Source organism: Dromaius novaehollandiae, chromosome 1, assembly GCF_036370855.1.
Source record: "Dromaius novaehollandiae isolate bDroNov1 chromosome 1, bDroNov1.hap1, whole genome shotgun sequence".
Lineage (NCBI taxonomy): Eukaryota > Metazoa > Chordata > Aves > Casuariiformes > Dromaiidae > Dromaius > Dromaius novaehollandiae.
Window position 1 is genome coordinate 195,962,328 of NC_088098.1, and position 12,109 is coordinate 195,974,436.

Consider the following 12,109-nt stretch of genomic DNA (forward strand, 5'->3'; position numbering starts at 1 on the left):
ATTAAGCCAGAAAGGCAATGAAGGAGATATTTGGGGGAAAGATCAAAATAATAATTGTTCCAAAGCACTGTACCTATTTTAGACATTCTTACATCATGTTACCATAGGAACTGGCATGCAAAGGAGTGCGCTCCAGCAGCATTCACAAATGTTGGGTGGTTTAGTGGCTTGTAAAAGGATGAGTTAAGACCACCATGACCATTCTGACAGCACTAAGCACCTGCTGCCTTTGCTATACAACAGGATCTTAGCTGTGATGTTTTGCAAAATCTAGGAAAAAAACATTTTTTCCCTCTTTTTTTTCTCTCATCCTGAAGGCATGCCTGATTTTCCATCCTCATGCAGCCATTGTGTTAAACACTGCCCAGCCAGACCTCCTGCAAGGCCTTGTGACACCTGCATTTAGATCAGGTTTTCCATAACCATGTAGGAACGTGGACAGAGCAAACGAAGCAGGTTTATTTTGGTGCTGGGGAGGTGAGGTGTCCTACCAAGTAACACTCTGGCCTGGCTCTTGCACCCAGCTTTGCCACTCTCCTGCTGAGTGACCTTGAGCAAGTCGTTCCAGGTAAGGTTTTCTCCATCTGTTGGCTGCCTGAAATGCACCGCGTCCAGCCTAGCTGTGCGAGCACCTTCCCTAGCCAACGCAGGCTGCGCCTACCCTGCCAAAGACGTCCACCCCATGGAGAGTTCTCTGGTTCACAAACCACCCGCGTGACTACACTTGTCTACACCCACCTGGTCACATTCACACGTCAAGCACTGGCCCAGGTCTCAAGGCACCATGTAGCAAGTAAGTAGTTTTTCCACTCAAATTGTCCAATATAATGTGAGGTCTGTGTTGCAGCTTAACAGAGCAGCATTTTTTACTGCATGAAGGGTGTGTGTTGCACGTCCTGGAGTAAGGCATAGCCATATAGGTGCATTTGATAACCCTCCTGCTGGGATAGCACTACAGAACATACATGATTTTGTGAACCCGACCTGATGTGGTATCTTCTGTAATTCCTCCAGGGAGCAGCCCCCTAAGTAAACTGTCCTCAGAACTAATGAGGTTTTGTCTCAGAGAGAATTAATTGATTTGCTCCAAAAGATAAGTGTGTGAGCAAAGGAACACTCATCCAGCCTGTCTGAGCAGGGTACCAGGGCCTGGGAGGGAGCCAGAAAGCTAAGCTCCTCCAGAGAGTGACTCTGAGATGACTTTATGCATCTTTCCCTTTGACTGTGGTAAGAGCCTGAATGATCAGCTTAACATTTAGATGGCTAAAATGAGGCAGAATGATTCCCATCCCTTGTGCTACCTTCTTGAATGTGGACAGCAGTGTAGTGACAGTGACCCCATTTGTAAAGGACTTTCTTACCCACCCATGAGAAGTGCTGTGCAACAACTAGTAAACAGTACTCATGTATTGAGAGAAAACAGAATTTTGTTTACTTCTGGATAAAAAGCTTAAGTACACAGCTATTGTGTACAAACCTGCCTGACTTATCCCAAGTAAAGGTGGATAGCTTCAAAGAATCAGGATCAAACACGCAAACCTTGGAGCTGCCAGGTTTAACTTCACAGTCCAGGTGCAAGCTCCGCTAAAAAGCTGAGGACTCTGCTTCTGGCCAGAAACATCATCCAGCCCAGAGGCAGTAGGGCAAAGCAATCTCAGCCCAAATGTGGGCAGGAGTCAGCTACAAGCATCCTTAAACTGTTGTGCAAGTGTTAAAAATTACTAAGGTTTAAAGTTAATTTTGCAAATCAATAGTTGCCTACAGCATAGAGGTATTTTACAAATACTGAAAGAGACAATACATTAATTTAGATATTCAGATACTCTCCACATACTGCAATAATTCTTTCTAATCCAAAGAATTTAAAATGTAGATATTCCCAAGAGAATCCATATATAAATTAAAGATTTGGCAAACACAAATATCATTAGAGGAAGACAGCATCCAAACCATATTTTAAATATTACAAAAATAGTTTCTGTTAGTGGAAGGATAAAAGTAACTATATGGGGAGTTCTAACAGCATTACATCTGAATATTAAGAAATAAAATAAAAAAACAGAAAATCTGCATTTAAAACCTGAATATTTAAAAGAAGAAAATTCCAATTATTTGATCTCTTTTCCAACCTTTCTAATAAAGTGACTGTGGGGAAGGTGCTTTGAAACTCTATCCTGTTATGTCCACACCTTGTATTTTAAGGACCAGGAGCAGTATGTTAAAAATAGGTTCCCTGTGCTCCGGTGCCTCAGAGGTCATGCACTGAAGCAGAAAATGAAATGCTTGAATTCCAATTTTCCAAATTGAGCAAAATTTACTTGCTCAAAACAGTGTCTTAATAAAGACTCAAAAGCAGCATGTGAGTTTTGAGTGTGTGTTTGTCTGACTCTAGGTGAAAACACTGCGATTCCCAGCTGGGAACAAAGTCACGAACCAGGGTGAAATGTAACCCAATACTAAATATCATGAGCAGTCTACTGCATAGCCCAGACAAATTAAACAAAAACAACACATACAGCATACAGGTAGCAAACAGGGTATAGATAGCGCATAGACACTAGGATTTCTGCCGCTGTCATGTTTTTACATTGAATAACTCGAAGTCTGTAATAAAGAGCTCCACAAATCCCACATCGGATAAGCTGGCTGGCACGAACTCACCCAGCTGCCCAGCTTTTGGCTCTGAGCTCCGTTGGAAGCAAGCCAGATCCAGGTCTTTTTTCTCACATGCAAACTTTGGACAGTCGGTCATCACCCGAGACCTCATCACGCTCCGGGACAAGCACCGCTTCAAAGGCAGAGGCGCAGAGCAGGGGCAGCCCGAGCCTGGGCAGAGGCGCGCTCCCCCGCGCCACCGCGACTCGACGAGCTCCCCCGGGAGCCAGGAGCCCGCCGGGACCCACCGACCTGACAACCAGCCCCTGAAATCATGTCTTCAGCTTCGCTCTCCCACCGCCAATGCTCGACACACGGAAACAATTAAAAAAGCAATCCAGGCATTTCTCCTACAGGCTGGAGAGAGAGAGAAAGAGGCTGCCACAGCGATGCCTGCTTTGCATGCTTGGCAGGTGCACGGGAGCAATGGGGATGATGCTATAGATAAGCGCAGGCAAAAATAGCTACGAGAACGAGCTGGCTCGGGGTGGGTGGGGGGAAAGCCTGCAATCTCCCTTCTGCAACGATTGCACCCAAACCAGTAGCTGACCTGCAGACTCACCAAGCATCCTCCTTGGATGGTCACCGTCAGATCTAAACCTCACGTGGAAAAAATCCTTCTGGCACCGTCAAGGCCAGGTGCTTCAGGAGACGGCATCATCTTGGCGTCGCTCTGCTTCGGAGCATGAAACCTGCACACTGTGTGCCCGGGGTTTTGGTGCTGTTCCCACAATCCTGCCAGGAAGCCACCGCTCACAGATCCCTTGCTGCGCCGGCAGGGAAAGCCAGTGACCGCTGCCCAGAAAATATCGCCTAAGCACAGGGCATCACACAGTTCTCCTTACTGCTCTTACCAGTCCACAAGGCGACAAGAGCTGCAGAGCTGTCACCTGTCACTTTGGCAGCATATCTGCAGAAACGTGAAACAGATAAATATGAGGGGGTTGCCCAGCTGTCACCATTTAATATTCCTTTGTCTCCCCCCATCGCCATGGCAAAAAATTTGATTTTCCTCTAAAATAGGAAAATGATCTCACCTGACTGCACATGCACTGGGAAACGAGAGATTGAAAATCACGTTTTCTGACACTACTTCAGCAGTAACGATCAGTCAGTTGCTCCCTCACCCCTTGTGGTGTCAGTCCCAGGGTGTCCAAGCCTGTGGCTGCTGTCAAAATGGAGCAACCCTATGGCCCGAACTGAACCAAGACCAGCAGGGATCCTCTGAACCAAACTAGAGGCAGCAGTCTGCGAAGAGACAATTCTAAGCAAATCTGAGGGAAAAAAAAAGAATGAAGGGAAGGAAAGGCAAAGGGAAAAAGGTGAGCATCACTGCTGCTGTCGCACCAGGGGAGAGCGGCAAGAGGAGTGACACTGTGCACATGCTAGCGAGGAGAGGGACCTAAAGGAGAAGAGGACTGGGGAGCACACGAGTAACGCTAAGTGACACGAGTGCAGTGTCTCAAGTGCACATGTGGCGATGGGACTGAGAGGAGCCATGCTGCTGTCCTCCTCTGCCATGCCACCGCTACCTCAAGCCACAGGAGAGACTCCTACAGACCTACCATCTAATGCTGCTATTATAGGAGGGCTGCTGCCTTCTCCACCAGCTGGCAATGCTACTAGTCAAGGTTGCTTTAGGAAATCTCGTAGGCTACAGCCATCCAGTAAATCAAATACACCCAGGAAGTTTCCCTAGGACGGAGGCGAGCTCCAAGCTATGGCTGAAACATGGAAACCACCTGCAGGAAACGTTCCCCGGGACTCTCCAACTCCCAAAACATGCCTGGGAATTCACTAGGAGAAAACTGGTTGGCATGGGCCAAACTCATGCCAGGGACTCTTCTAGCACTTCCCCTGTGCAGACAGCCACTTCCCAGGGCCTGGCTACGTTCCCAGGCATGCCGGGGTTCGCTAGCAGAGACAAATCCAGAGCTGATCATACTACCAAGGTTGCTTGGAGAAAACCTACTATTTGTTTATCCTCCTTCATTTGTCTCTACTATAGTGGAAGATCAGCAAAAACAGTATATTTTTTAAGATCTGAGAATTCAAAAACCATGCAAGAGAATTAATTCAAATACTCTAAAATAAATGGCTGTTGACATAAGGCTGAAAAAAAAATAAAATCTTAGGTCCAGAAGTCAAAAAATACTGAATGAGAACGGAGATATAAAGGGATACGAACTTCATGTAAACAACTGCAACACCAACAGCTAAGTTTAAAAATATTGTGCCCAGAAACAGTTCTCAGGCACATTTTTACTGTTTTCCATGAAAAAACACAATAAACTTATTTTTTCTAAGAAATACTGCTTGTTTTTCTGATTATGAGGTCTCAGCAGACAAGAGCCAATGTAGCATGACAGTACTTGGGAGGTAGTATTATGGCAATCCACTGTAGTTTAAATTAGAGTTTTTCAAACTCACTAAACATAGCTAGAAAGCACATGTGTACCATTAAAATCAAAGAGATTTGGTTGAAAGAAACTCAAAAGTGTAATCCCTCTCTCTTTTTACACTCATATCAGTCAGGGGTTCTTCCTTTGAAATCAATGGAGCAGTAAGTTTGAAAAGCAGGTAAATGCATGGTCAGAAGTAAGGGGTTTGGGGCAGTTTATTGAAAATAATTATGTTCCATAAAACAGCTTGTGCTTTCACTCCCATAATTGTGCATGTGTGTTTTGTATTTTCACAATAAGGTGAACAGTTATCACATTTTCATTGTCAAGGGGGAGAACATGGTTGAGGTATTCATGGTTTGATGTTTACCATTTAAATGATGGGTAAGAAAACAAGAACAGTAACAGATGGGCTTTTGGCTTATTGTAGGCAACAATACACATATTGCTTATTTACCAATATAGCCTTGATGCAAAAGACACTATTTTACCTGCTGAAATACCATGAATTTCAGTCTCACACAAAGAAACCTAAGTCAGCAAAAGAGATGACAACCAGTCTTCTACCAGGAAGATAACTGGTGACAAACAACATTTCTCATAAGTCAAGCCCACAGCAACATAACAGAAACATACAAAACCTGTTTTAACCAAAACCACAAAGAATATAACCCCCAAGAACCAAGTATGAAATTGGACACAACAGGAACAACGCAAATCCAAGTGGTTCCTGAGAACAGAGGCAATACCACTAAAAATAAGAATCTGAAATGCTTTCTTTACATCATGTCAGCTATTAGGACTTGTGTGTCACCAAGATCAAATTTTGCATTTCACATGTTTTTTAATCACAGCTTGTGAAAAAACATCATCACATTTGCTTCAGAAATAAATGCACAATTGCATATTTAATCATCTCTTGTCTAACATGAAAGTATTTGAATAATACATTATTGTCTATTGCAGACAACAGATGCAACAAGCTAAAATCAGCATCAGAATCTGTTTTCCACTGGTATCAACACATACAATTCCCCCTACAAAATAACAACTATCTGGAAGAGAAAGTCCAGTTGTCTATAATGTATTTTAACATTCAGTTCCTGAACAGCTTTTTAACTAAGTAAATTTGGTGTCTGTGGCATCTGCAAGGTTGAGGCTCTAGAGCTGAAAGTCCCCCTTGATTGGAAAGTTGTCACAGAAGTGGCAGTAAAAGCCCCCATTGGCTTGCTTCAGCCATCATGAGGTCTAGAAGAGCTCCTCGGTTCTTCCATGAACATTTCATCTCCAGCCTTTCTGGGGAAGCTGCCAATGAGGATTAATTTACAACTGCCATTTATTATATTCAGATGTTCACTGCTGGTATTTTATGTTTTGATGATTTTCCTGTAAAGAAAGTGAAGGTATTTTTCATAGGAGCTGCCCTCTTGGATTGCATAGCAATATGAACCAAATACTTCAGAGGATGATGCAAGTGTAATGGAGAGGGCATACGTGGGATAATCACTCCCGCATCTCAGCTCCAACAGTTAAAGACTGAACGAGCTGTTATGTGTGAGATTTTATTTTATATCCCTCTAAGTATGTTCTCAAGAACTACAGCTTATGTATGTGATGTGCATAACTCCTTTTGAACTTCTTGGCCAGTCGCAAGCAACTTAGAAGGGTTGAGTTTCCACAAGTTTTGTGAACATAGGTGACTAGGGAGAGAGAACTTTTACAAAAAAAGGCTGAAAAAAAGGTTATAAAGTAAGCTTTAACTTCATAGGGCAACAGAAAACCTTCACGGGAAAGAGCTTAATGATGGGAAAGCTGCAACAGAAATTAGTATCTTATGAGACACCAAGGAATTCACCTCTTCATCAAGGTTTCTCTCCCATGGTGATTGTCTGTTGTCTAATAAGGTGCAGCTGTGATTGATGTTTCCCCTGTAATTATGGCTTCTCTAAGGGCTCTCCTGCATGTGGCTTCTCTGATGCATAATAAGGGCTTAGCATAATACAGTTTAAAAGTGAACTAACCATAAGACCTATGGTTAACCATAAGACTCACCTAGTGGAAACCAAGCTTCATTAGTTCTGCTGCTGGTTTTGTGACCACTAGCATATTTCTTAAGTATTTAAATACAGAAAACTATCATCATTTTTGTGGATTTTACTGATGTTTGGTGCGCACGGCTTTATGTACATGCCACAGTTTGTGAATGCTACAGTTATACCTGTTATGTGAAAGGGATTTTTCTTCTGAATCAATTTGGATTTGCCAACTTTTAATGCTATAGAATGTCCCAGTCCAGTACGGAGAACTGGAATTCTCAGTACTCATAAAAAAGTTCTCTAAAATTGGTTGGAAACAGTGGAAACTTTCCAGTCAGTCCAGAAAAAGCCTGCTCTTCCCACTCTTATTTTTGCTGATATTCTTATTTGGACATGATAGCACATGCTGTACACAAGAAAAGCTTTATAAATATTGGTAACTATGCATAAAAACTCTTTCATCTAAAAGCATGAGCCTTTTTGTTCTAGCTCCAGCTTTAAGGATAATAATTCAGACAGGGAAATAAAACCACAGAGGTGTCAAGTGACTTGCCAAAAGGTCATGAATCACATCACTAGCAGACATCTGGTGAGAACCAGAATCTGAATGCCAAGAGAGGTGCTCCAATTAGTAATCAATCCTTCTCTCTAGCTACCTTTCCTTGCCAATTCTGTGGATGCTAAAAACCAAGTGCCCTCCAACAAAACAACAACTAAGTTCATTTAAAGTGCTGTTAAAGATAAGTTATACCCAACAGCATGGAGAGATTTTCTCCTGAAGGACTGATTTGCCCATTCTGATACTGGTATTTGATGCACATACATGGCTGCTTACCAAGTTATCTGTATTGAAGGAACTATTAGAGTACCTGGATTCAACCTCTAGTCATGCTTAGTATCAATTAAATATTTCCAGATGCCTGAGCACAGCCAGTCTAAAAGAGTACCCATGCAATTAATGAGTGGCATGCATTCTCTTCAGTGCACATGAAAATGGGTCAGCAACATTTTAAAGTGTGCACATGATCCTGCCCTGGTGAAGAGGAGTAAAAAAAGATGATGACTTGTGATGCCTTCCAGCTCTGTTCTGAGACCATGATATATACCACTCAGATAAAGCCTGTGTTGGGTAGTACCCATTTCCATCATACCACAGACCATTTCACCTCCCTCATTGAAAGTTTCTGTTGCGTTCCTGGATTTTACTTTCTCTTCATCCCTCCAAGTCTATTTCTACCCATCCCTCTCTTAGTGTCCTTTTAGTGTTCACACCTAACTATTCCCCTTAGCCTCTTTCATCTAACCTCAACTTCACATCTTCCTCTATGTATTTCCACTTAGCTTTAAACCATGCTTCTCACCCAGATGACTCTGTCCTTTAACATAAATAATCTTTCCTCCAAGCCTACTTCTTTCAGGAGCCATTCTCACTAGAGCTGGCTGGAAAGAGGGAACAAAACACTTCTACTTTGATTTTGACGAATTCCCACATTCTGTTCTTGACCAAGTTCCCAAACAGTCCTGTTGGCCACGTGGTTTTCTTGGAAGCTTACTTGTTTCCATTCTGCACTAATTCTACCTCTAAATACAAAACATGGCATGACCTAGTAAAATAAGAATAGAGAAACAGAAGGAATTAAGGCTGATTCCAATTTAAATGACAGGTGATACTGTACTGATTGTATCACTTCTTTTCATACATAATTTAAGAAAAAGTACCATTTTAAGATGTAGCTGAAGCTGTAAAGAATTCTCTTGCATGGTTAGGTTAAATTGGCTATGACAGACTTGAGACGTGGTAATAGATTTCATTTCACTCAGTACACCTTCTGTGGCTTGTTATCATATCCAAAGACACTCAGACCTGAATAGTTAACAAATAAAAGAAGCTCAGTTTGTGAACGAGCCAGACATTTTTAATGTTATTTCTGCACAATTCTTTGTAGACAGGGCCAGAGCCTGTATAGCGATGTGTGTCATTCAGAGTATCCTCCTGCAATCCACAAAGGCCAGAATGATCTGCTGAATGATCTGTTAGGAGTGAGAAGAGCTAGAGGTGTGTAAATAAGAAGCATTCACATAGCTGAGAAGGGAGGGTAGTCACCATGCTAATAAAATATCTTAACTACCAAAAGTACTGTAGCATACATAGATCAAGGTTCTGCTTATCACTGATATTTAATAAGAGGATTACACATTGCATGTCAGAGATGTTTTCCTATTCATTCTTTTGTATGTCCCAAGCAATTTTCTTCGGCCTCTCAGAAGAACAGCAGCACCTGAGATGAACTCTTAGAATATAAGAGGTAATAAGCAGCAAAAAAGGCTGGGTTTCACCAGATATGAAATTATTCTCATCAGAATAAAATATTTCTTCTGACATCTAAAGACTTTTCATAAGGCAGATATTCTTTTATTACAGCTACAAGATAAGGTTGCATAAACTATCCCACCTTACTTTGATGACAAAGTCCACACACTTAATTGCTCTCACAAAAGATGGACTCTTCTTCCAGTATTGAGTATGGGGTTGAGTAAAGGAAATACTACCTGTTAGAAGACTTGCAGACTAAACAGAAAGGTCCAACATTTGTACTGAGAACCTCCTTCTCTAGTGAATAGCAGCTATATATGGTTTCAACCACCTGCCTCGCACAGTTAAAGTCAAAGAGGAGCCTGTCTTGCCCTACCCTCCTGTATGGAGGTAGCCACTCCCCTGAGATGACTGATCACTTGGTGGGCCAGATGCAGCCACAGCTTTGCCAGGTCACTGCAGTGCCTTCCGGTTGTTCGGGAAATGAAGGCAAGACAGTCAGCAACACCCTCCTTACTACATCCTCAAACCATGTATAAGCAACCAGCTCAGAGACCAGATTCAGGGAGTATCAAGTCGAATATGCCCTGCAGCATTTTCTTCGGGTCCTTCCAATGACTTAAGTGTGCATTTTTCAGAAGTACTGCAAGTAATCGCAGTTTTTACAACTCCAGCAGCTCAAAAATCTGTACTCCAGGAACATGGTATAGGACAGCTTTGTTACAGAAGCAATGTACTTTATTCCATACACAGTTTGGATTTCTATAAACCAGTAATTCTATCCAAATCCCTTTAACAATGTTTACAAAAAATAAAATTTACAGCGTACTAATTTGAAATAGAACATCAATTATTTTTTGTCCCAGTTACAACCTGAGGGCACAGATTGTTCTCAGTACAGTAAAACAATGGAGACCTGATGGCCTCAACTCATTAATACCACATTTTTATGCAATTTGTAAATATATGAAGATGGGATTCTCAATATAATCTGATAGAGATGTGATATCCACAACATTTTCAGATTATTTAGAAGAAAATGATAGTTCTGGCAAGATGTCCAATGACCAGTCCTAAAACACACAAGATAGGAAGAGCCAGCAAACCCTGGCAGAATCAGAAGTGTAGTCAGATTCATCCAAATGGTTAGTGAAACTAATGAACCTCTTGACAAGGGCTGAACTGGGGCTTGTTACAAAATCTCCTCATGATGAAGTTGCCCATTCTTCTCCAAAAATGCAGTAATAGAATTTAAATGGGCAGAAACAGAACTAATCACACAAACAGTTGGCAGAACCTGCACCAGCCAAGAGGTCACCTGTTGCTATGCTGATAGCTGACTCGAGGAAGCTTGTCTGCTGAAACATCCTTCTTCACACAGTTGGGTTTCCCATAGTTTTCCAGTTTCCCAGAGCATTAAGCAGCAGAAAGAAATACAGGGTCACATCAGTAAGCACACAAGTCCCACTTTCCAGAGATAATGCCACCCTGCTTCAGGCACCACACTAAAGCATACCATTTCAAAGTGGCAAATAAAAGAACCTCCTAAATCAAGTGCCCATAACCAAATGCTGTATAATTCAGGTGTAAAATCATTAAGTTGCTGAAGCTGTCTCAGACTGTAAAGTGTGAGAAGACATTCAAGCCCCAAGCAGTTTTCTTACATATTCATGACAAATATTCTGTTATGCTATCTTTAATCATTAAAATCCAAAACCCTGAAGTCAATCTGGAGAGTTCACTTGATAAATGATTCTCCTTTTGGAAAAGAGTAGCTATTACCAGAAAACACCCGTGTCAGAGAGCACAAAACTCAATTTTCCAACATTCTTGCTAGTTTCTGCAGAATTGGAAGATCAAGATTAAAACTGACCTAGCACTATTGAATATCACAAAACTTATTTCACAGCAAAGCTTTTTACTAGTGCCCCCACCTATAGACAAAGTAAGAATAAAATGCTGCAAAAGGCACAGACAAGTGGTTGACGAGTCTGGCATCATTGGCCAAGAATGCTACTGGAGCAAGCATAGAGGAGCAGGTGAAGCTGGAGGATTTTCAGGTCTGAGGATAAGCACTTTCTACATTCTTGGCCACTGAGGGAAGCCAGCAGAGGATGTCAGAGCAGAAAGTGGTGCAGCAGGGAAGATAGGCCAGAAGTGATAGGATTTGAAGTGGGACAAATTGCATGTAATACCTGCACTGCAGGAGTGGACATGAGGTAGTCAGCTGTGCTTTCCACTGTGGCTATGGCAGCAAAATGTGAGGGGAAGAAAAGGAGAATACTTGAATACCAATGAGCCATCCAGGGATAGGTATCAGAGACAGTTTAAGATTCAGAATAGCATGGTAGGAGATGAGGCAGGTCAGGATTAAAAAGGTAGTCTTGCAGAGTGCTGACCTAGCAGTGGTAGGTGCAACTGTGAATGATGGTGAAACCAGGTCAATCCCCATCAGGAACAAAGAGACAACCGCTGCCCCAGAATCCACTGGGATGAAGAGGAGAGGATGGATTTCCAAGCTACAGCTGAGCAAAAATCAGTGTATTTCCAATTGAAACGTTTTTCCCAGGAATTTTCTCAACAGGAATGTAAATCTGAGAATATTTACTTTTCCCAAGAAAAGAAGAAATGAAGAAGAAAATGTGTCAAGTATGGCAAGGTTTGAAGAGACCCATAAATAGCTGGGGGGAAAAAAAAAACAC

General features: G+C 42.1%; 1 protein-coding gene across 4 annotated transcripts in view; it reads right to left on the reverse strand.

The window, feature by feature from the left end:
• MTUS2 (microtubule associated scaffold protein 2) overlaps window positions 1–12,109 on the reverse strand; it is a 325,349-nt gene that overhangs the window by 287,268 nt on the left and 25,972 nt on the right. For 3 of the 4 annotated variants that reach the window (XR_010387294.1, XM_064504963.1, XM_026108925.2), the window contains exon 3: window positions 3,218–3,565. The exons of the other annotated variant lie outside the window; for it this stretch is intronic. The gene's annotated coding sequence lies outside the window, so the exon portion shown is untranslated. The remainder of the gene's footprint in view (window positions 1–3,217; window positions 3,566–12,109) is intronic. 4 annotated transcript variants of the gene reach the window in all.